This window comes from Magnolia sinica, chromosome 12 (assembly GCF_029962835.1).
Source record: "Magnolia sinica isolate HGM2019 chromosome 12, MsV1, whole genome shotgun sequence".
Lineage (NCBI taxonomy): Eukaryota > Viridiplantae > Streptophyta > Magnoliopsida > Magnoliales > Magnoliaceae > Magnolia > Magnolia sinica.
In genome coordinates, this window is record NC_080584.1 from 78,386,714 (window position 1) to 78,410,970 (window position 24,257).

General features: G+C 43.1%; 1 pseudogene; it reads right to left on the bottom strand.

The window, feature by feature from the left end:
• Positions 1–5,686: 5,686 nt before the first annotated feature.
• Positions 5,687–24,111, bottom strand: LOC131220291 (G-type lectin S-receptor-like serine/threonine-protein kinase At2g19130; annotated as a pseudogene).
• Positions 24,112–24,257: the final 146 nt, after the last annotated feature.

Genomic DNA, 24,257 nt, shown 5'->3' on the forward strand with positions numbered 1-24,257 from the left:
ACTAACAGACAATAACTTGTGGGACAAGGAGGGAACAAGTAAAGTATGACATAAATGAAGAGATGGTGATAGGGTCACAGATCCGGCCCCTGTGACCAGTGAGATCACCCCATTGGCATTTGCTATGCTAATGCGCCGTGGAGATGAGTGGTGAGAGAGATCCGTGGGATCAAAAGTCATATGGTCCGTGGCTCCAGAGTCGAGAAGCTAATCACCACGGTTGACATCTTGGCGATGACTAAGCAAGGCGTGATAGAGATTACCTTGATCCATAAGGGAGAAGTCCTGTTGGGAGGGGACGATGGGTGGCATTAGAGAGAGACAAGGTTTGACTGTCGTTACAGCAGCCTTACCAGTGCCTTCAGCCGTACTAGTAGTATCCCATTTTTTCTTAGCTTGAAGTTCGTGCCACCAATCAAGGTATCCATGCAACTGGAAACAGTTGTCACGTGTGTGCTTCATATTGCCACAGTGAGAACATTTGAGATTGTCAAATGAGGATCGGCCTTTAGAGACAGATTTTCCATGATGATGGGGAGTCGATCCAGAGAACCCAAGCTTGAGGCCTCTCGAAGCAAGCACAACTCTTGGAGGTTCATGATCACCTGCGTTCATCACCACCTAGCGAAGGGCCTCTTTATGGACATGAGCAAAAGCTTGCTCCACGGTGGGAAACAGATGTAGCTGCAATACGTCACTGCGGATGTTGTCTAACTTGTCGTCAAGGCCATCCAAGAAGACATAGACCCGATCTTCTTGGAGGAGATTATTAAACCTTTGAATGTCAGCAGGGCACTCCATTGGATTTGGACATCAAAAATCAATCTCACGCCAAAGACCTTGCAAGTCAGTGTAGTAATTTTCCAGGGATCCACCTGCTTGGCGGAGACGTGAGACATGACGCCGGAGATCATAAAACTGGGATGTATCACCACCATCAGTACCACCACCTGTTTAGCCGTGGGAAAACGAATAAATTTTTTGATTAAATTGGATCCATGGAGTTGATTAGCCATCCTTTGACAATGGTGTTATCAGTGCGCCATTTGCGGAAGGATGGATCGGTAGGAGATGGCGAGGTCAGTTCGCCATTGATGTAACCTAACTTGTCTTTGCCAGAGATGTACATCTCGACAACTTAGGACCATAAGCCATAGTGGGAACCATCTAACTTGATGTCAATCGGTAGAGCCACGGGTTCAGAGGTCACGATTGGGGCCTGAGATTTAGACAAAGCTTTGGCCATCTTGGAGGTGAATAATTCAGAAAGAATCTGGTCGGTGGGAGATTCATCCATCTGGTTTGGGGTTACATTGGATGCCATAGGAGAGGGTGGTGGGCAAAAGGAGGTTTAGAAGCTAGTAATGGATGGGCGTGAACAGGGACTAGATCGTGACTGGCTCTGATACCATGTCACAATTGCTTTTCAGTGTATTTCTCATTCATGATTTACAAAGGTATTGTATACATTTATAGAGAGATTTGCTACGCTATTCTTAGCTATACATATTACGCTATATAGATTTTCAGGACTAGAATCTCTTTGATTTGATTTATTCCTATAATCTCTTAATTGACAACTCATGCCAACATATTTTACTCTCATGTGGGAAATACTTGAATAATTTGGAAATGGCTTCTCTGAAGAAAATTTATTTAGCATGGACACAGACATTGTCTGAGCCTTGGATGTAGATGTGGAGCCAAATCCATGGCAGCGTTGAAAATTAAGACTTCCATTGTTTTTTGGACAAGGTTATTTACATGGTGAGATCCACCTGATGCACAGTTATGATACCCTGATCATGTGCATGGTTGGCACCTGTAATTGAATGTAGAGGTGTGTTTGGGCTCATCAGAGCTCCATGTATAGGAGCAAAACACAGATCCTCGAGTCAACCAACACACTTGCTCAAGCAAGCCAAGCTCGAAACTCATGTAAATCATGTCAGATGATTTTTGTTACTGCAGCCATCATACTCTAATTCAATGCACCAAGTGTGATGCAAACATAGGTACTAGATCCAAGACTCCAAAAAATGCCAGCAAAAGCAACATAAGGACTACTAATCAAGACTTGTACTTATCTATTTTTTCATGTAAATTCAATTGCAATTGATTACTTTCTACGCAACGGACAACTCCATTAGCTTCTATGTTTCATTTTTGTATAGAGAGTATATTTCATCATATATTGCTGTCATCCACTTCTCTGCATCTCTGTCTTCTTGTGCTTCTTAAAAAGTAAACGGATCTCTCTCATCTGTAATGAGAACGAATGCAACGTTTGAGTCATTCCTGTATCTCAATAGTAACTTGCGATCCCTTGATGGATTTTTCCTGACAGGTGACTGCTTCACCTCTTCTTACATCTCTACCTACAACTCAAGTTCTTTAAGTGCTTCACCCTTGTCTGTTTCAACATCAATAACTGATTTTTCTATTTCCTTGTGCTTATCCTTCCGATACAAGGGCCCTTCATCAAACTTGACATTCAGACTAAATATGATTTTCCGTGAAACTCGATCATACAATTCGTAACCTTTCACTTCTTATCATAGCCAACAAAAGTATACTTCTTCGCCCATTGGTCTAACTTATCTCTTTCAACTAGTAGTACATGAGAGTAAGCATCGAAACCAAATATCTACAATCCTGAGTAATCATCTACCTGACCACTTTATACTTCATCTGAAATTTTGTAATCAATATAAACATAATGAGGATGTTTCTCTTAAACACCAGCCTAATCAAATCATTAATCTTCATTATAAGTTTATTTGGACCCATCATTTCATTATAATTGCAATCAAACCTTTGGTCTTTAGTACTAGCCTCATCCTACCATTTTTTAATAAATATGAACCAAATCCAACCGTTCAACTCCAATATCAACCTAATCAATAGGTTTATCTTCAATGTCCTTTTAATTAAAGGGACTAGTTAGACTTTAATGGGATTTACAAGCACCTAAATACAATTCGTCTCACTTTGATAGACTTTAACAGATTTCAATGGTCTTCATTAGGCAAGGAAAATTGTGAGTTTAGTAGATCATTATACATTTTTTACCATGTCGTTTTAGAAGAAACTTGTGATCATGCTTTGACGAAAGGAATGGTCATCTTGTATGAGAGAGCCGAATTAGGTTAGGTTGGATTGTCTCCACCATCAGGCTCAACTTCTTGTTAGTATGCCTTCACTCTACCCCACATGAGAGTGTAAGTATGTCATGAACAAAATATCTGTTGGACCTTTTGGGCACTTTCATTTGTTGATGATCATAAAGTCACTTCAGGGGCTCATTTATCTATACTATGAATAAGCTTAATGATACATTGGAACTTGATTAATCCTTAGACTCTAAGATGTGGTTCATGACTATATGTGTCATGCCCCAAAAGTAGGATATAAAGTGCGCAACCTTATAACCGAGTTATGGTTCAGGACTCGTACACCAAGTGTACATCATTCCTATCATCAAACAATTGTGAAGGGGCACAATTTGATTTATTATATGTCTCCACACATTAACATTGATACATCCACACAACTACACGTCTTGAATTGATACTTATTCCATCACATCCACAACCACAAAATAAAACTCAATAGAATCAAACTATGACCACCCATTTGGGACTTTATTTAACTGGAATATCAAATATTGTACAATAAAAGCATAGTTATAGATTTAATTTAATATCAGTAATTACAATGAATGGAAGCTAAATCTTTTATAAATCAACTACATAAATAGATTATCCATCTAGTGCGATAAGTTCATCTTCCATCATATACGACCATTGGTCTTGGGTTTCATCCACTAACCCAACCTCATTCTCTGGCAATTGATGCAGTTTACCTGTCTTATTCATCTTTGTACGGTTGTCAATCCACAATATTAACTGGCCAAACTAGTGAGTGAACCCTGCATGGTTCAAACATAACAAAATATATAATATAGTACAACAAACATGGAATGGTATATATACATGCAAACATGAGTATGGATGTTGAGATGTCATGGGATATATGTTAAGTGGGATAATTGTCCACTTGCTTGGGTTGAATATTCGTCAACCCAAATTTTTACCCTCCAGACATCCACTATAGGTAGGCATGGGCAATTTGTACCCATCAGACATCTACCTAATTAGGCATAGGTAGTGTACACATCTACTCCGTGGGTAGGCTTTCACTAATGTGAGCATTTGCAATGAATCTACTAGAAGAACCATCCAGGGAGATCCCTCTAGAGCCTAGGCACGAGGTGTGCATGCAAGCATCTATAGCATACCTCTAGGAATTAGCATAATGCTATGAATGTAGGTACACTCATATCTATGATTTGTCATAAGTGACCAACATATAAATCTCACTAAGAGGAAATCATCGGTTTATGTCATCAATGCATTGCATGTCACATATAGAATTCATATTAAGTATTCAGAATGTAAATCATACAACATGAATTATAATCAAATAAAATCAGTATCAATTACATCCGTTATGACAATCATAACAATTACAACAGTCATAGGATTCACTCACCTATTCCTATTAGAATCAAATCCATCGTCGAATGCTTTATAATCTAGAATTCAAATCCCTATTAAGATGATTTAACAATTCATGAATTCAATTAAGTTATCCCATCAAGTGGGGTCCACCTTTGATCAAACTAAGATGACCCACCATTACTCTTTTAAACTAAATTTAAAAACAAAAAAGGAACTATTGATCAATGCAGTAGATCGATCAAGCTAACTCGAAGGCCCTTTATTGACTTCTAATTGATCGGCTATAGATCAGTGAAATTTAGAATTAAACATTTCAAGTGTCTAGACAAATTTTGTCACCTTTGATCGATCGAACTTGCTTGTTGATCCATCAAAACAGGTCGGGTTAATTCAATTTATTTGCTGGACAATTTTGATAATTCTCAATCAGTACCCTGGATAGATTGAAACCGATCGAGGAGACCCTTGATCGATCGAACTTGGACTTTGATAAATCGGACCACGATACGATTTTTTGACATTGTTTGCTGGACAAAAATTGACACTTTTGATCGATCAAACATCAACTTCAATCGATGAACCAAAGTCGGCTAGGTTCTATTATACATTCGATCGACCGAAGTCGGCTAGTTTAAACGGTCGTTAGATTTGATCAACAAGTTTAAATTCTACCTAAAATTCCAAATTGCTTGTGGGTTGATTTCTACTAGTTTAGACAGGTCGAAAGGTCAAAAATCAAAAAAATTCCAATTTAAATCTCTAGACACTTTTTGATTATTTCAAGTTGTCAACTCAACCGGTCCACGGACGTAGAAAATTTACACAATTTTCTTAATTTATTTACTAATTTGATTAAAACTCATTAATTACATTTTAAAGGTTTGTGTAGGATTATTTAAAGTGGTTAAACTAGTTTTTATGAGAATGACTCATTCAATAAATCAACTCCTTCAAAAAATTATTTCTCTCATGGAATTGCAAAAAACTTTTGTGATTTTAGGAGTGCCTCATGGATTCAAGGTAATTATTGATCTAGAAGATGGTGATCAACTTCTTCACGACATTACCTTTGCCAGTTTAGATCCTCAAATCAACTGAAATGCGGTGATCAGGCTAATACAAAACAATTAACTTAGTTCGGGAGGCTAAATTCCATTGTTTCAAGTTGCATATGAAACAAATTAAACCACAAATAGGGAGCAACCCTTTATTAATCGTGGCCATTTCAACTATATTAGACTGAAATATCGTAATTTAACTCAATTAAACATCCAAATTAATGCAGCTTATACAAAGAAAATAAACAAACCAGAGCTATTATAGCAAACTGTAATTTCTGCGCAATGAATTATATTGGAACATTTGGACAATTGAGATCTCACCATGACAATCTGCACTTGTAGGAACCTGTTGACAAAGCGATCTTGTAACGCGAATTCTTTAATTCATTGCTCGGCCCCTTGTACAACGAAGACTCCGATAAGAAAACCATGTTCTGATTTTCCGTCTGATTTTCCACTAGAATCTGAAGTGGTCTTGCTACCGGCGGCACGCTCACCTCCAAAACACCCTCCAAGATTTGAATAATGTGCCCGTTGACGGCCTGTCATTCTCATCTTCCTGAATGCACCAGCCGGCGACTCTTGTTAACCGAGCTCTTCCATGTTAGCATTTCCCTCCGATCTGTAATCCAACAAGCAATGGATTTCACCGCTGGTGATTTTCCCCATAGCCCAAATAGGGAAAAACACTATTTCCCCTACTTTCAAGTGCTCAGAATTCCTCCTTCCTTAAATGATCTCGAAAACCATCATCCCATAGCTGTAGACATCGGCTTTGGACGTGATTGCCACCCCTGAAATCCATTCAGGAGCAAGATAGCCTCGTGTTCCTCTCATGGTTGTTAAAACCATGCTGAAATCCTGCCCAATGAACTTTGCTAGGCCAGAACCGCCACCTGTGGACAAAACCCACCATCTAGAAGTATGTTTCCTGGCTTAATGTCGCATTGTATGATACAGTCTAGGCATTTCTCGTGAAGATAAGCTATTCCTCTCGCCGTTCCAATTGCTATCTTGTACCTCGTCGGCCAATCCAGGATGTTGGAAATCTCACTAAACAGATGAGAATCCAAAGACCCATTTGGCATGTAATCATAGATGAGCAGCCTTTTTAGCCTTTTCTGAGCAAAACCCACGAAGGCGGATGAGATTTGTTGATCCAAAAAACCTGATACACCTCCTTTTTTATCGCCACCTGCACAAGAAAGATGTAAAGGGGACTCTGGTGTTCACTCCCCAAGTATAGGGTTGTGATGTAGTAATAAACTCGGTGAGACCGAGGTCAAATCCCAAGGGACTGATACCTGTACGTTATCTGAAACTAAGTAGAACTAGAACTAGACTAAGATGTAATCTAGATCAAATAGAATTTAAGGAATAATTATGGAATAATTATCTAAAACTTAAACAATTCAGGGAAGGGAAGCTGGGGACTCAGAGGATCCACTTGTAGAGATCAGGGAGATCTTATGCCATCACCATGAAAATTAAACTGAACTTCTTTTAAGATAGTTTTAAAGAGATGAAAGATATATAAATTAGAATGGATTCCATCATCAAACCATGCCCAGGAGGTAAAGCAAATAACAGAATTAAACTAATTACCAACCACTCAACAATGCATGAAGGTTAGGGAGGATACCGTCATCCAACCATGCCCATGAGACGATGGTGAACAACAGGGCTTCTTGACGTCATAAACATCAAAGGGAGGGAGAAATACTCAAAGCCATCGCAAATCTATTGTAATTTCAATCACAACAAACCATTAAAAAAACTGAAAGTATTCCTTTTAATTGAACTAAAATCAACATCAGTCAGTCTAGCATAATTCAAAGGCATAGAGTCAGTCCCATCACACCACAAGCTTCCCCTCTTAGCCCCAGCTAAGAGGTTTAGCCTGCCATGATGCGGCTAACCCTTAAACAAAAACAAAGATAAAAAAGAAAAAAACACTTTACTATCTATCTCTCTCCCTGCTCCACGTCCAAGGTCAAGTCGTCCCTCCTCTGCCCCCTCTTCACGTTCTAGATCTCTCCCTCTTATAGAAAAAGGCTACGTTTGGGAGCTGCTGTGATAGAGTCAGAAAAGAAGTAGGCTGTGGAAGATTTCTTTACGCAGCAAGGTCGGTGCGTATATATCCCATACGCAGTAAAAATCTAATCCTCATAATTCCACTCTTCCTTGTAGTTCCTCCAGAAGATCAACGTCCCTTGGGGCATTTTTGAGTGGCCTACATGATGGACGGATCAGATCAACTGTCTGATCATCACCGAGACCACACCATAGTCCGTAAAAGTCGGCTGCGTCCTAGCGCAAAATAGGGATTTGCGCTGATTGCGCTGCGACGTTGGTGGGGCCCACTTCTTTGCTATTTTAATAAATCCAACCCGTCCATTAGAGTCGACTCGAATTTCCAGTTGGAAATGACTACTCTTGGATTGCATTTGATGCGGTCCACCTGATCTTTCTCACCGCCGTTCGTCCAATGTTTAAACGATCGAAATTGATCTCAAATTGTATTGTGAAATTTCTCCACCTAGGCACTGGTTACAGGGCCCTTTGGAGTCCATTGGACGGTCCAGATCGGACTGATCAATTCAGAGGGTGGCCCACAACATTCCTCTGCAAGCTCGCTTACGGACCACCGTTTTGATGCTCGGTGGGCCCCAGGATGACGTTCCATAGTAAATCCACACTGTCCATTAGAATCAGAACAAAAACATATTCAGAGATGTCTGGTTTTGGATCTGCGTTGACGTGGCCCACGAAATCTGTAAAGCCACCATCCGTTATACGTTTGAAATTGCATCCGTGTGTATACACATGCATGGGTCCCAGAAAACACCTGGTGTACGGTTTATTTTTCCTCCCAAGCATAATGGACGGACCCAATTGCACATATAATGGTGGTGTGAGCCCACTTCGTGGTTCAGCGGACGCTGGTCCGTTTCTCTGGCAGAAAATAGAAAATCTGTTTCAGTTTTTAAAAAGGGACGGGTCAGCGCAATGGCTGACCTGTTCTTCGACCAGTGCATGTCCGATGCATGTGTACCCTTTGTACACGCATTGTACGTGGGGTCCATCATGATCTACTCAAGCAATCTACTCCATCCATCCGTTTTTTCAGCTCATTTAATGAGTTGAGCTGAAGATCGAGGCATATCTAGATATCAGGTGGGCCCTAAATCAGAGTTGTATAGGCTGATCTGTCCGTTGGGCCACTTCCATAAGGATCCAATGACTGAAATTCGACGTGTACGGTTAATTTGGGATTCTCAGGTCAGATATAAAGTTTCGAGCTAAATGGATGGTGGGAACCCTATGATCTTGCATTCTGGACCAATTTCGAGCCACTTGAGCTTCAGTTTCTCGATTTTCTCAGATCTCTGGCATGTAAATCCGTTGATCTTGCTCCCCTGGGGTCCGTCCCTTGCCTTTAATGCCATCAGAGCGTTAAATCCATGCTTTAAGTTTCCTTTTCAGTCCATGCTCGTAAATACACTCTGCATCACAAACATGATTAAAGCGGGCCATTAAACAGTATCATGTTCGTAAATCCAAGCAATAACTAGGGTCTAATATGCAATATTTGACCCTCAACACCTGGCTAGAGCCGGGGAACCTCCGATGCTTAAATCAGTGACTGGACAAGAAAGAAGGTCTTTTTGAGGTGTTTTCTACCTACCTTTGATCCTGGAGACGTCATTCTTTTATGGGAATGAGAGGTCCCGACGTGCAGGGATTCTCTTCCCAATTCTTAGGAGATTTGATTTGGTTTGTTTACGAATTTCACCCGATCCTGAAATTCTCGAAATCAGAGATCCTTATACTGAATTTTCGGGACGGTATTTTAGGTTTACACCGTCTATTCCTTGCTCGGCTTGGCCTTAATCGACTCTAATAGTAAATGAGTCTCGGATGGCTGTAAGGATGGAGCTTTTTGCCTTCTGTTGGATGAAATGGAGTCGATCCGTAACCGATATCCTTTCTTAATCCGATAGTCGACGCTATAACCGCCCTAATATGGGACGGTTTTATGGTTGGTCAGGTGACTTCTAGCATTCGGGTCTTAATTGGCCCCTTTAGACGTTGCTGCCTCATTAGCCGAGTCAACTTTATGCGTCTTATATATTTTTCCTATGGCTCTTGATTGTTTAAGTCTTGATCGGGATTCATTCCCTGCAACTCAAGCTAAGTTTCTCCTTTAAGCTTCGTCTTGTCTCGGTCCGACCTGTTGCCCCGGACCCTCTAGCAGTGTTAGTAGAGTTGGTCAATTCCATAACCGAGTCTCCGAACTTGTCATATTTTTCCCCAACAGTAAGCCCCCTTACTCCTTGTGTCAACTATGTTGATGCCAAGGAGTAACAAATCTCTAAGTCGATTTGCACTGGAGACAGGGGTTATAATGGAGCATTTAATACTCTTTAGCTCCTCCTTAACGCACTTCAGCCCGTTGCTCAAGGTCGCACAAGCGAACAATCATTAGAACATTTTTCACGCTTATCAGCGCTGGACGCGTGGCGAAGGCAATGATGGCTTCAGTAGGCGTGCGACACGTGTCAGGCGGGGGAGTCAAAACAGGCGTTGATTCAACTCCTCCTTAAATGCCTCTGCCGCATGGCAAGGCTATAAAAGGAGGAGTAGGACACTTCTTTCCCATTTTCATGCATTAGCTCCTTCTCCCGATTTCTCTTCTTTGTTATCACCATTTTCCCCACTGTTTTCATCTTCCTTTTCCTTTTTGCTTCCTTGTCTATGTACTTTTCGCCTCTCTGGTGAGTTTTCTCTCCCTCCCTTTCCTTTTCAATCTTAATGGCAATGCATTCTTCAAGTCCTAGGGAGGGGATTTCCAGTGATGAGGACGAAACGAGACATCTCTGAAATGTCTCAGAATTGCACATTGCTGACGGAGATAGCGATTGGCACCAACGAAGCTTTCCAGTTCTCTGAAAGAGTGTCTGGGACTTTAGCGGAACGTCCTGCTTTGGCAGACCCTTCTCACGAAGATGTATCTCTAGTGGCTGCCCCAGGCAGACCTAACCCTCCAGATATACCTGGGGAGGAACTGGAAAAAGAGGATGAAGAGATTAAGGGGGCCAGTGTGTCGGTTCCTCTTAGAAGATCAGCACGGGCCATTGAATAGGCATACGAGGAAGGGGAGGTTACCGAGGGAGGGGAGGCTGGAGACGAGCAGAGGGGTCCGGTCCCTTCGGTCTTAACTGAGGCGGACTTGGACAAAATTCGAGTCAGGTACCATGTCCCTGACTCAATTATTCTTCGTCTCTCCCTCCCGAGTGAATTACCCGACCATCCTCCTGCTAGGATGGTTGCGATTTTTCAAGTCACTATGCAATGTGGCTTGCGTCTGCCCATCAACTCGTTGCTTGAGATTTTTTTTTTCTAACTCTAAATCGCTCCCGGGCAGATAGTTTCGAATGGGTAGAGGAACTTGTTCGGATGCTCAGTGCTGTGGGCTGAGACAGATTAGCCCCCACTGACTATCGATGAGTTTTTCTATCTGTATTAAGTACGGCCAAACCCTCAACAGCCCGGCTAGTACTTCTTGTGCGCTTGGCGGAACAAGGGCAGTCCTTTGATAACCGACCCTCCTACCTCCAACAAGCACTGGAGAGAGAGGTGGTTCTGGGCGTGCGATTGCTGGGAGACTACAGAGCTTGGGCTCTTCGAACCTCATGTTCCTCGAGCGTTCTCTAAAGCAGGTGACTCGGCGTTTCCTTCCTCTGCCTTTTCTTGTTACGATACTTTCGAGTCTGACTGAACACGTTTTGCAGATATCCTCAAGAAAAGGCCGAAGCTAGAAGCTGGTGCTTTAACTCGGATCAAGATTTAAAGGCAGTCTTGGAAGATACTTCTTCAGCCAGAGCGTCTTCTTATCTCTTGCTTAAACTCAACCGTGACAGGTATTCGCTGGTTGTTCTGACGCATTCTTCCTAGATTTTATTCTAACTCTGTGCTTTGTCTGATATAGAGATGGCTGAAGCTCAGCCCCTTCTGAAACTAGCTTCCAAGATGAAGGCTCTTCTGAGGTCGATGCTTCTATCGGAGACTCAACCTTTGAAGAAGCCGAAGATGGCTCCAAAGGCTAAGGGGACATCCACCCTGGTCACCTCTGCCCTGGTCATCCTGACTGTGGTCGTACTCTCTGACCCAGAAGAGAGGGCGGAAGAGGTGGGTGCGATTCCTACTAAGTCCCAGGTGGCTCCTAAGCCAAGACCCGTTACAGAGTGGGTCTCGGAACTGAGAGAGGAGCAGAGAGGGGAGACCTCAGGGGAGGAGATGACTCAATAGGAGCCTTTGCCCCTTCAGCGGGACATGTCGGTCATGGTCCCTTGGGCCATCTCTCATGGGGGAGAGACGAATTATGCTGGCCTCTGTAGCTCCCCCTCGAGGCGGGTTCTTGCTCACGCGACAAAGGTGCTGCTGGAGGTAAGGTCTTTGATCTTTCCTGTCTTAAGTAGTTCACCACTCGTTTCGGCAACTTAGTTCTGATATCAAGTTTTCTTTTTACAGTTTGCCCCATGCGTGCTTAGGAGTGCTCGGATCTTACTGTTGCTAAGAAGCGAGTCAATGAGCTGGATGTGCAGCTTGAAGGCGCTATGACTCGGGTCGGCTTGTTGTCGGGCAACTTGGGTCTTGCCAAAAAAGTTACCGAGGATGCCAAGGCCGAGTATGCCTGCACGGCCATGCTACTGAAAGAGGCTCAGGAGGAGAGTCGACGAGCTCGTCAAGCTTATGCCACTTACGGGGATTAGCTAGCCCGAATCAAGGTTGAGGTCAGGGCAACCATTGAGCAGGCCAAAGATGAGGCTAAGGACCAAGCCATAAAGGCCTTTCTTGAGTTCCAAGAGTTTTCGGATGACAGGGATCGCTTGTATCAGGATGGGTACACAGCTTGTATCCAGCTGATGAAGCAATATTTTCCCAACTTTGATCTCTCGAGATTCGAAGAAGGTGCTTCTGGGTCTGAAGGTTCGGAGGCTGAGGCTGCCAGGTCTGCTGATGCTGCAGCTAGTATCGAGGTCGAGTACGAGGCAGCTCAAGAGGTTACTCTAAGTGGTGGTGGTAGCTAAGTTTAAGGCACCTCCTGAGTTAGCTCCTAATGAACCCTGGAGCTTATTTTTTTTAGCACTCACACTAGCATTTTAAGCAGACTAAGCTCTAGGGCAGGCTCGAGAGTATCTACAACCGAGGAAGAAGCTCGCACGTCATGGCCAACCTTTCTTTTGCCTTTAACCCTTTTACTTTATCAATGTAATGTCAAAGCAAGATGTAACTCGATGTAACAAACACACTGATGAATGAATATACTTGGTTTTCTTTATTCATGTGACTCGGTTTACAATTTTTTTTTCTTTTTTGAGTATTCCCAAACGCTTCACTTGGCCGACCTAAGGGTAGTAGATTTTTAGATGCTCGGCATTCCACGGATGAGGTAGCAATTGTCTGGTTAGGTCTTCCAATCGGTACGTTCCTGGTCGGATGGTGCTTGAGACGACATAGGGTCCTTCCCAATTAGGTCCCAGTGTGGCCGCGCCAACTTCCTTGGAATTAAGGAACATTTTTCGGATGACCAAGTCCCTGACTCAAAAATGCCTGACCTTGACTCGGGTATTGTAGAACCGAGCTACTTGTTGCTGTCGAGCCACCATTCGTAGCCGAGCTCTCCCTTTGTTCATCCATAAGATCGAGTCTGAGGACTAAGAGTTCTTCATTATCCTCTTCATTAAATGAACTGACTCGGGCTTAAAGCAACCCGATCTCGACTGGGGTGACGGCTTCTAAGCCATAAGTAAAGGAGTTTCTCCCGTAGCGGTTCGAGTCATGGTTTGGTATGCCCACAGTATCTTTAGGAGTTCTTCAGCCCATGCTCATTTGGCTCGGTTGAGCTTGGTTCAAAGATGCTGTTTGATAATCTTATTGACCACCTCAACCTATCCGTTCATTTGGGGATGATGGGGCGATGAGTACACATTTCTGATCCTGAGATTATTGCACATCTCTTAATAGCTCCTATTGTCGAACTGCTTCCCATTGTCAGTAATAATAGTCCGGAGTATCCCGAACCGACAGACAATATTTTTCCATATAAAGTTCATGATCTTCTATTTGGTTATCTTCGCCAATGGCTCTACCTCGGCCCACTTTGTAAAGTAGTCCACTACTAGGACAGCAAACTTGGTTTGGCCTTTTACCATAGGAGTGGTCCAATAATGTCGATTCCCCACTGTGTGAAGGGCCAAGGACCGGTCATAGGAGTCAGTTCCTCAGGAGGCTGTCTCGGAATGGCCACGAATCGCTGGCATTTGTCGCATCTCTGGACGAGCTTACAAGCATCGTATTAGATAGTTGGCCAGTAATATCCCTGACTTAAGACCTTGTGTGTGAGTGATCACCCTCCTGAGTGGTTTTCACAGATCCCTTCGTGGATCTCTCGTACTACGTAGTTGGCTTCATCGGGATTTAGGCATCGTAATAAAGGAGCATAGAAACCTTTTTTTATATAGCATCCCATTAAGAATGATGTAGCGAGAAGCTCAGATCTTCAATCATTGAGCCTCAGCACGATCTTCGGGGAACTCTTTATTGTCAAGATATCGAACGATCAGGTCAAGCCAAGTAGGTTCCGAATCAATTGTGTATATGGTCGAGCTAACCGGGTCAGAGATACTCGGCTTAGCGATGTATTCGATTGAAACAAACCTGGGTATGTCATTTTTGTCGGTAGAGGTAAGTTTTACTAGTAGATTAACTTTAGCGTTTTCTATCCCAGGGATCCGAGTAACCACACACTGTTGAAATCCATCGATTAACTCTTTGGCTTTCTCCATGTATACTTTCAATTGCTCTTTACGTGTTTGATACACACCGGTGACTTGATTAACGACCAATTGTGAATCACTAAAGACGTTGAGATGGGTAACGCCTAAACTGGCAGCAAGTCGGAGGCCGAGTAATAAAGCTTCATATTCTACCGTATTGTTCGAGGCTTGAAATCCAAGTCTTAAGGCATACTGCATGTAGGTTTGATCGAGAGTTTTCAGGATAACTCATGCCCCACTAGCCTTAGAGTTGGAGGAGCCTCGACATACAACTTCAGGGGATTGGGTCGGGCGCTAACTCGGGAGAAGCAGTCATCGATTCCTCAATAGGCTCGGTAGCATGCTCAGGCATTGGATCAGCTTGTGGTATTATTTCAGCAATGAAGTTGGCCACGGCTTGCCCTTTGATTGCTACTCTCATCTTGTATTGAATGTTGAATTCAATAAGTTCGATCGCCCACTTTTTAAGTCAGCCGGATGCTTTAGGCTTTTGAAGAATCTGACATAGTGGGAGGTCGGTCATAACGACAATGGTATGAGCTTGAAAGTATGGCCGAAGCCACCGCGAAGAGATTACCAAGACTAAGGCCACCTTTTCTAGGGGCGGATATCTTGTCTCTGCCGGTAATAGTGCTTTGCTAATGTAATAGACCGACAACTGTTTTCCTTCGTGCTCTCGTATCAGAGCTTAGCTAACTGCTGCGTTAGACACGGCGAGATACAAGAGCAGAGCCTCCCTTAACTCGGGTTTTGACAAGAGTGGTGGAAATCCAAGATAAGATTTCAATTCTTGAAATGCTGCTTCGCACTCTTCCATCCAATCCACCGTTTGTCATCCCTTCAGTTCTTTGAAGAATGAGAGACATTTGTCGGTAGCTCAGGAGAGGAAGCGGTTAAGTGTGGCTACTCATCAGATCAGCCTTTGTATGTCTTTGATTGCTTTCGGAGACTCCATGTCAAGCAATGCCTTGATCTTCTTCGGATTTACCTCGATCCCTCGTTAGCTAACCAGGAATCTGAGGAACTTTTCCGAGCTTATGCCAAAGGCACACTTACTCGGATTTAACTTCATTTGGAACTTGTGTAAGATCAGGAACATTTCTTCTAGGTTGGTTATATGGTCGGCCGCATGTATACTTTTAATGAGCATGTCGTCAATGTATACTTCTATAGTTTGGCCGATTTGCCGAGTGAACATTTTGTTCACTAATCTTTGATATGTCACTCCAGCATTTTTCAAACCAAACGGCATCACTCTGTAACAGTAAAGACCTTTGTCAGTGACAAAGGTAGTCTTAGATTTATTAGATTGATGCATTATAATTTGATTATAACCAGAATAAGTATCCATAAAATTAAGAAGCTCGTGCCCCACAGTGCTATCCATCAATTGATCGATCCTCGGAAGAGAAAAGTTGTCCTTTGTGTAGGCTTTATTTAGGTCGGTATAGTCAATACAGACTCGTCACTTCCCATTGGCTTTCTTCACAAGTATGATATTAGCTACCCATTCTGGGTAGTATATCTCTTCTATGAATTTGGTCTTGAGGTGCTTGCTGACATCTTCTTCAATGATAGCGTACTTTTCAGGGCCGAGCGGGCGTCACTTCTGTCGGATCGGCCGGTAGGTCGAATCGATATTGAGTTAGTGAGTTATCACCGAAGGATCGATCCCTGGCATATCCTCATGATTCCATGCAAATACATCAGCATATCGTCGGAGTAAGGCTATCAAATTGTCTTTCAGGGGTGATTGCAGAGACGAGCCAATTTGCACCGTTTTGGATTCATCTGTCTTGACCAAAGGTACCGAGATAAGGTCTTCCACCAGTTGTCCTCATTCATGAGTTTCGACCCGGGGACCCAGTGAATCAATGATGGATACCTCGGCTGGAGATTTTACTGTTGTCGCGTAGCAGCATCTTGCGTCTTACTGGTCTCCTTTAACGACTCCTACTCCCGACTCAATCGAGAATTTCATGGAAAGGTGGTATGTAGATACCACGACCTGGAGGAGACGTAAAGAGGGTCAGCTGAGTATGGCATTGTAAACGAATGACTAATCGACTATCAAAAAGTTGATCATTACTGTCGCCTGATGTGGAAGGTTTCCAGCAATAAGTGGCAGTGAGATGATTCCTTGTAGGAGTGTCTGTCCTCTTAAGAATCTGATCAATGGGGTACGAACCGGCCGCAATGCCGATCATTCAACACCCATTTTATCGAACGCCTGAGTGAACAGCACGTCAGCAGACGATCCTATGTCGACGAGTCTGTGGAACACGCTTCAGTTCGCGATGGTGAGAGTGATGACTAATGCATCATCATGGGGATGGTGAATGCCTCGAGCATCTTTATCAGTGAACGAGATATAGTATTTTTCTCTCTTTTTTCTTTCAAAGGCCAAGCTATGATCAGGATCTCAGACTCAGGTCAACTGATGCTCCTTGCGTGATTTTTCCGAGCATTATTTGAGTCGCCTCCTCCTCGGGGACTACCGATGATAGTACGGATTTCCTCCGTGGGTCGGTCATCACCCAGGTGTTCTTCGGCCATCCTGGTTCTTTCGATGTGTTCTCTGAGTTGGCCTTCTCGAATGAGTCTTTCAATCTCTTCTTTCAGATGAAAACAATCACTTATATTATGCCCATGATTGCGATGATAGTGGCAATACTTGTTCTTACTCTGTCAGTTGGGATTGCCTTGGAGTTTATCTGGCCTATTGACGAATCCCTCACTTTTAATCTCCATCAAAACCTGCTCTTGAGGTTTGTTGAGTGGGGTATAGGTTGAAAACTTTCGGTCGGGTCATTTTCCTGACTTACGTTCATTGCGCGTTCAATCGTCTTTGCACTTCTTCCCTCCAGCCGAGTCAACTTCCTTTCTAGCTGATTCTTTGGCCAGGGCTTTTGTATTCTGGGCGGCCTCACGTAAGTTCCGTGTTTCCTTGGCGTCTGTGTACTTATCCGACTGAGTCATGAACTCAGCTAGAGTTATAAGCGGATTCTTCTCCAGGGATGCCAGAAACGGCTTGTCCCTAATGCCTTGTGTGATTGAATTGAGTGTTGTCTCCTCTGAATGTTTCCAAACTTGAAGCAACTCAAAATTGAAACTCTTGATGAGTCTTTCTATTTTACGGCTCTCCCTCCTTCTGAACTATGTTGTTTAGATGCGCTGGGGGCTTCAACTTCTTCTTTCCACTAATGAAGTTGGTAAGGAACGCATCACTAATCTCCGCAAACGAGCTAATGGACTTTGGTTTCAGCTGTTTGAACCAAAGTCAAGCTACGTCAGCTAAGGTGAGGGAAAAAGCTTGACACATCACGGCATCCAAGGCATCATGCAATTCCATGTATGTTCGAAAGCATTCGATGTGTTCAGTTAGGTCAATTTTACTAGTGAAAGGTATAATCTGTGGAAGACGAAACTGTTCCGGTAGCCGAGCTTGTATTACTTCCTCCATAAACGGGGATGCTTTTATTTCGGGCCTAGTTTGATGTGCATCCCGACTTTGTTTCATGTCCGTAATCACTTCCCGCACTTCTCTTCTGAAGTCTTGGAGGTCAGCTTTCTAGGGCTCGTCGCTTTCTGCCATTCCTTCAACCGGAGGCTGGCTGCACCTCCGTTGATCTATCTCATGTCGGAGATCAGTAGGGGGTAGCACGACAGTCATAGAATGAGTGGGCACTGGCTCAGACGGACTGTGGGGCTGACTTCGCTGAGGGACTGATCGCGAAGCGATAGGCTCAGGGTTGACGACTTGTCGTGGGACATTCGTCGCCTGACCATAGGGTTGAACTTGTTGCCGATGCATCTGCTCCAACATTTGTTTCATGACGTTTATGTTAGATCTAAGTTCCTGGATCTTTTTATCCAATCGCCCATTACCTTGGTTCCGCTGGGTATTTCTTGTCGCAGCAGAGGCTGCTAGACAAGCAGTGGAATCTTAGTGGTTGTCGAGTTGATCCTGAGCTCCTTGGGCTATGCTCGTACCCGATGGCTCAGTGACAACGACCTCATTTGGCTCTTCTTGAACCGTTCTTTTAGTTCTCACCATTAGAACGCGTTTACAGCTTCTGGATAGAGTGTAGAACATGACTTTTTATACCATTTCCCATAGACGGCACCGATCTATTGATGCAAAAAACCTGATACACCTCCTTCTTCATCGCCACCTGCACAAGAAAGATGTAAAGGGGACCCTGGCTAAAGCCGGGGAACCTCCGATGCTTAAGCCAGTGACTGGATAAGAAAGAAGGTCTTTTTAAGATATTTTCTGCCTACCTTTGATCCTAGAGACGTCCTTCTTTTATAAGAGTGAGAGGTCCCGACATGCAGGGATTCTCTTCCTCATTCTCAGGAGATTTGATTTGATTTGTTTATGGATTTCACTTGATCCCGAAATTCTCGAGATCAGATATCCTTTTACTGGATTTTCAGGACTATATTTTAGGTTTACATTGTCTCTTCCTTGCTCAGCTCGGCCTTAATCGACTCTGATAGTAAATGAGTCTCGGATGGCTGTAAGGATGGAGCTTTTTGCCTTCTGTCGAATGAAATGGAGTCGATCCGTAACCGATATCCTTTCTTAATCTGATAGTCGACGCTATAACCGCCCTAATATGGGACGGTTTTATGGTCGGTCAGGTGACTTCTAGCAGTCGGGTCTTAATCGGCCCCTTTAGACGTTGCTGCCTCGTTAGTCAAGTCATCTTTATGCGTCTTATATATTTTGTCTATGTCTCTTGACTCTTTAAGTCTCGGTCAGGATTCATTTCCTGCAACCCGAGTTAAGTCTCTCCTTTAGGCTTTGTCTTGTCTCGGTCCGACCAGTTGCCTCGGACCCTCGAACAGTGTCAGTAGAGTTGGTCCATTCCGTAATCGGGTCTCCGGACTTGTCATATTTTTCCCCAACAAGATTAATGTGCTGGATTATCCTGATCGTGATCACCTCTGTCCGAAACTACTTCTCTCCTTGCCGAAGCCCTTCGAGCTTCCTCACCGCCACCATTGTTTAATCAGGCAGAGTCCCTTTGAAAACAGAATCGAAACCTCCGCAGCCCAATGTCTTTGAGAAATTCTTCGTTGCAATCTGCAGGCTTCGGTAGCTGAATGCAATAAAAGAGCCTTGAACTGCCTCAGAACCAGCTATATTCCAATGCCTCTGCCACCTACAAATAAAAAACAGAGCAATACCCAATAGAAGAACAACCCCTGCACCCACACCTACGACAGCCCATGTATTGGTCCCCTTACTACGATCCGAAATCTTCAGTTCAGAGGCTGCAAGTCGGAGATGAAGTGGCTGGCCTTCACATTGCCATCAGACAGCTGCTTCAGATTCAGAACGGTCATTTAAACAAGCCAATTCACACTCTTTGATGCTCCCAACCACCAAAGATCGTGAGCCGTCCGGCAGCGTCATGTCGGGCAAAGCCTAAAACCTATTTTTCTCACTATCGAATGACCTGTTCTGCCCACACTCCAAATGGGTTTTCCTCATACACCCGCCCGACCAACTCCTTAAATTCCAGTCGTTCTGAGACTTAGGCTGAAAAGCAGGCAAGCACGTACAAGATGAGCTCTTCTCGATGCAGCTCCCAATGGAACCGCAAAGAGCATAAACATTGCATTGAGATGTCGGCTGCACCTAGAACAGATCCATTGAGAGGAGTATTCCACCCATGAAATCATCTTGATCTGACCGGAATGATCAATCACGAATCTGGAAAGGAAGTATTTTTAACTGAGTAATTGAAATACTTCCTCTATTCGTCATTGATGAAATTGAAATCGTAATTCCTCCGTTCACCTTGAATGAAATCGAAATCTTTCAATCGCATTTCAGGGACGTTGCTGCAAATTGCTGAAGAGTTGAACACGACAAGTAAATGTAGTTTTATTTATTACAAATACGTGTACACAACAAGGGTACATGTTCACTCCCCAAGTATAGGGTCGTGCTGTAGTAATAAACTCGATGAGACCGAGGTCGAATCCTAAGGGACTGATACCTGTACGTTATCTGAAACTAAGTAGAACTAGAACTAGACTAAGATGTAATCAAAATCGAATGATTTTTGAGGAATAATAGTGAAATACTAAGCTAAAACTTAATGAATTTAGAGGAAGGAAACTAGGGATTCAGAGGATCCACTTGTAGAAATCAGGGAGATTTTATGCCTGCATCAAGAGTCATGGAGATTAGACTGACTTACTTGATCTTATTTTCACGAGATGAAAGGTATATGAATTAGAATGGATTCCATCACCAAACCATGTCCAGGAGACAAAGCAAACAACAGAATTAAACTAATTACCAACCAATCAACAAAGCATGAAGGTTAGGAAGGGTACCATCATTCGACCATGCCCATGAGACGATGGTGAACAACAGGGCTTTCTGACGTCATAAACATCAAAATGAGGAAGAAATACTCAAAGCCATGGCAGATCTATTGTAATTTCAATCACAACAAACCATTAAAAAAACTGAAAGTATTCCTTTTAATCGAACTAAAATCAACATCAGTCAGTCTAAACAAGAGGCATAAGCAAAGTCTCTCCCATCAGACTACAAGCTTCACCTCTTAGCCCTAGCTAAGAGGTTCAGCTAGACATGGATGGCTAGATCTCTTAAAAATAAAAAAAAATGAACTCTCAATATTCTCTCTCTCTCCCTTGCAATCGTCCAAGCCAAAACCGATCCGTCCTTCTTCTTGTTGCTGATCTCTCTCTTTATAGAGTGATGGAGGTCGATTTGTAATGGGAAGAACCGACCTTGTTTCGCACTTCTGTTCGTAGCAGCACCGGACTGCGAACGCTTGTTCTGTTCAGCAAAAACGCACCAACAGCTGCGTTCAATCCGAGATCAACAGAAGATCTCATCCCTTCTAGTAATTCTGACTTCATAGGACAGATGAAAACCCCGTTCTCTGGCTTTTGGACGGTCTGGATCATCCAACCGATCCTGGCCACATCTGAAAAAACGGCCTGCAGCGTCCAGGTTGGACGCGCTATAAATAGGGCCTGCGGAATGGATCGGCGTTGATGCTTGGTGGGGTCCAGTTAGGCTGTTGTTCTGAAAATCTATGCCGTCCACCGGGTTCCACTCAAAATTTCGGTGGGGAAAGAGTGGTTTTTGCCGTCCGTTGATGCGGCCCACTTTGATCAATCTTACAGCCGTTCAACCTGCGTTGAAATGGCTGAGACACCGTCGTCGCTGTTATTTTGAAACTCTTCCACCTAGGCCTTAGTAATATGGACTTTATGGATCCGATGAATGGCTTGGATTCTTCATATGGACAATGGTTGGGGCCCACAGCATCAACTGATGATGACGGCGAAGCTTCGCTGTAACGGCAGTTGCCGTTTTTAAGAAAGAAGTCGGTCAAAACTGACTTTGACCGGGTTTCTCTATCCGATGCACGTTGAGTGCACATACACTTTGTACACATGTGATACACATGGGCCATCATCATGATGGTCGTGAGAAATCCGTTTCATTCACATCTTTTCTCATATCATCTAATGGATAAAGCCTGAGTTTGAAGCATCTTTGAATATCAGGTGGGCCTCAGATCAGTAATTCATAGGCTGATCTGACCGTTGGACCACTTCTACAGGTATCCAACTACTAAAATTTGACGTGTACGGCTTATTTAAGGTCTGCAGGCCATATATGAAGTTTCGAGCTAAACAGATGGTGGGAATTCTGTGATCTTGTATTCTGTACCAATTTCAGGCCACTAGAGCTTCAGTTTCTCGAAATTCTCGGGTCTCTAGCATGTAAATTTGTCGATCGTGGTCCCCTGGGGTCCATCTCTTGCCTTGGTGACTCATGGGCATTAAATCTCTGCTTTTAACATCCTATTTCGAGCTATATGAAGTTTCGAGCTAAACGGATGGTGGGAATTCTATGATCTTGTATTCTGTACCAATTTCAGGCCACTAGAGCTTCAGTTTCTTGAAATTCTCGGGTCTCTAGCATGTAAATTTGTCGATCGTGGTCCCCTGGGGTCCGTCCCTTGCCTTGGTGACTCATGGGCATTAAATCTCTGCTTTTAACATCCTATTTCAATCCAAACTCGTAAATACACTCTGCATCACAAGCACGATTAAATCGGGCCGTTAAACAGTACCATATTCGTAAATCTAGGCAATAACTGGGGTCTAATATGCAATATTTGACCCTCAACAGTACACTTTACAATACTCACAAACTATCACTCTTGAATGACAACTCTGACACTTTACAACACTCACAAACTATCACTCTTGAATGACAACTCTCACACTTTACAACACTCACAAACTATCACTCTTGAATAACAACTCTCACACACAAGGAAAAACTCTTTTGAACTCTTAATACTTGGACACCTTTCTTTCACTCTTGAACTCACTCTTTATTATTTTTGTATTTACATAATGAGACACTTCCTATATTTATAGAGGGCCATGAAAGATTCTAGAATCAGTAGAATTCTAGAAACTTCCAAATATCCTATAGGGTTCTATTATATTTCGGAACATTCTAAGAGAATCCGGAAGGTTCTAGCATAGTTTGGAACATTCCGGAAGAGTCAAGAAAACTCTATCAAACTCTATAAGTTTCCAAAATATTCTAGAGAATTTTAGAATTTTCTAGAAGTGTCCAGAAGTTTTCGAAAGACTCTGGAATATTCAAGAGAGGTGGTGATGACATTTAACACTCCCCCTCAGCACCAACTCTCACAATTCTACCTTGCTCATCATGCCAAGTTGCTTTCTTAATTTAGTAAACTTAGCATTGCTAAGTCCTTTCGTGAATATGTCTGCAACTTGGTCATTGGTCTTCACATGACTCATCTCGATTTCTCCTTGAAGTACCTTCTCTCTCACAAAGTGATAGTGTACCTCCACATGCTTAGTCCTGGCATGAAACACTGGATTCTCAACCAAGCAGATTGCTGATTGATTGTCGCAGTGCAATATCATTGGATAATTATCTGGTTGATAAAGATCCCTCATTAACTGCATAAGTCATGTTCTTTCTTGTGTAATCATTGCCATTGCTCTGTATTCAGCCTCCGTGGTTAATAAAGATACTGTAGGTTGTCTCTTGCTACACCAAGAGATTGCAACTAAGCCAAGGTTGAATATGTATCCAGTAGTTGATCGTCGTATGTCATGATCACCACCATAGTCAGCATTGCAGTACCCAACTATCTTGCATGCTCCACCTTTCTTATACAATAGACCAAGGTCTATTATACCCTTCACCTACCTCAGTATTCGACATACTGCTTCAAGACGCGGCTTCTTTGGTGTTTGCATGAACCAGCTAATCACACCAACTGCGTAAGCTATATTTGGTCGCGATAATGTAAAGTAGTTTAGACTACCAACTATTTGTTGGTACATAGTTGCATCTTCCAAGTCTTTTCCTTCTTCCGAACATAGCACGGCATTAGCCTCCATGGGTATGGCAATTGGCTTGCATTCGAGCATCCCATATTTCTTTAATAGGTTTTTGGTGTACTTCTGCTGACGGAGGAATATGCTTTTGTTGCTTCGGTCAATCTCTAACCCAAGAAAATACTTCAGTTCTCCAAGTTCCTTCATTTGGAATCGCACGAACAAGTTCTCTCTTATCCTTTCAATCTCACCGTTATCATCTCCAGTGATGATCAAGTCATCCATTACTCTAGCACTATTGCTAGTTTACTTTCCTGGAATTTTACAAAGAGACTGGAGTCCGCAGGTGCCACCGAGAACCCGCTTTACACTAACAATTTCCCTTTCTTGCCATACCATGCCCTCGGTGCTTGTTTAAGCCCATATAAGGC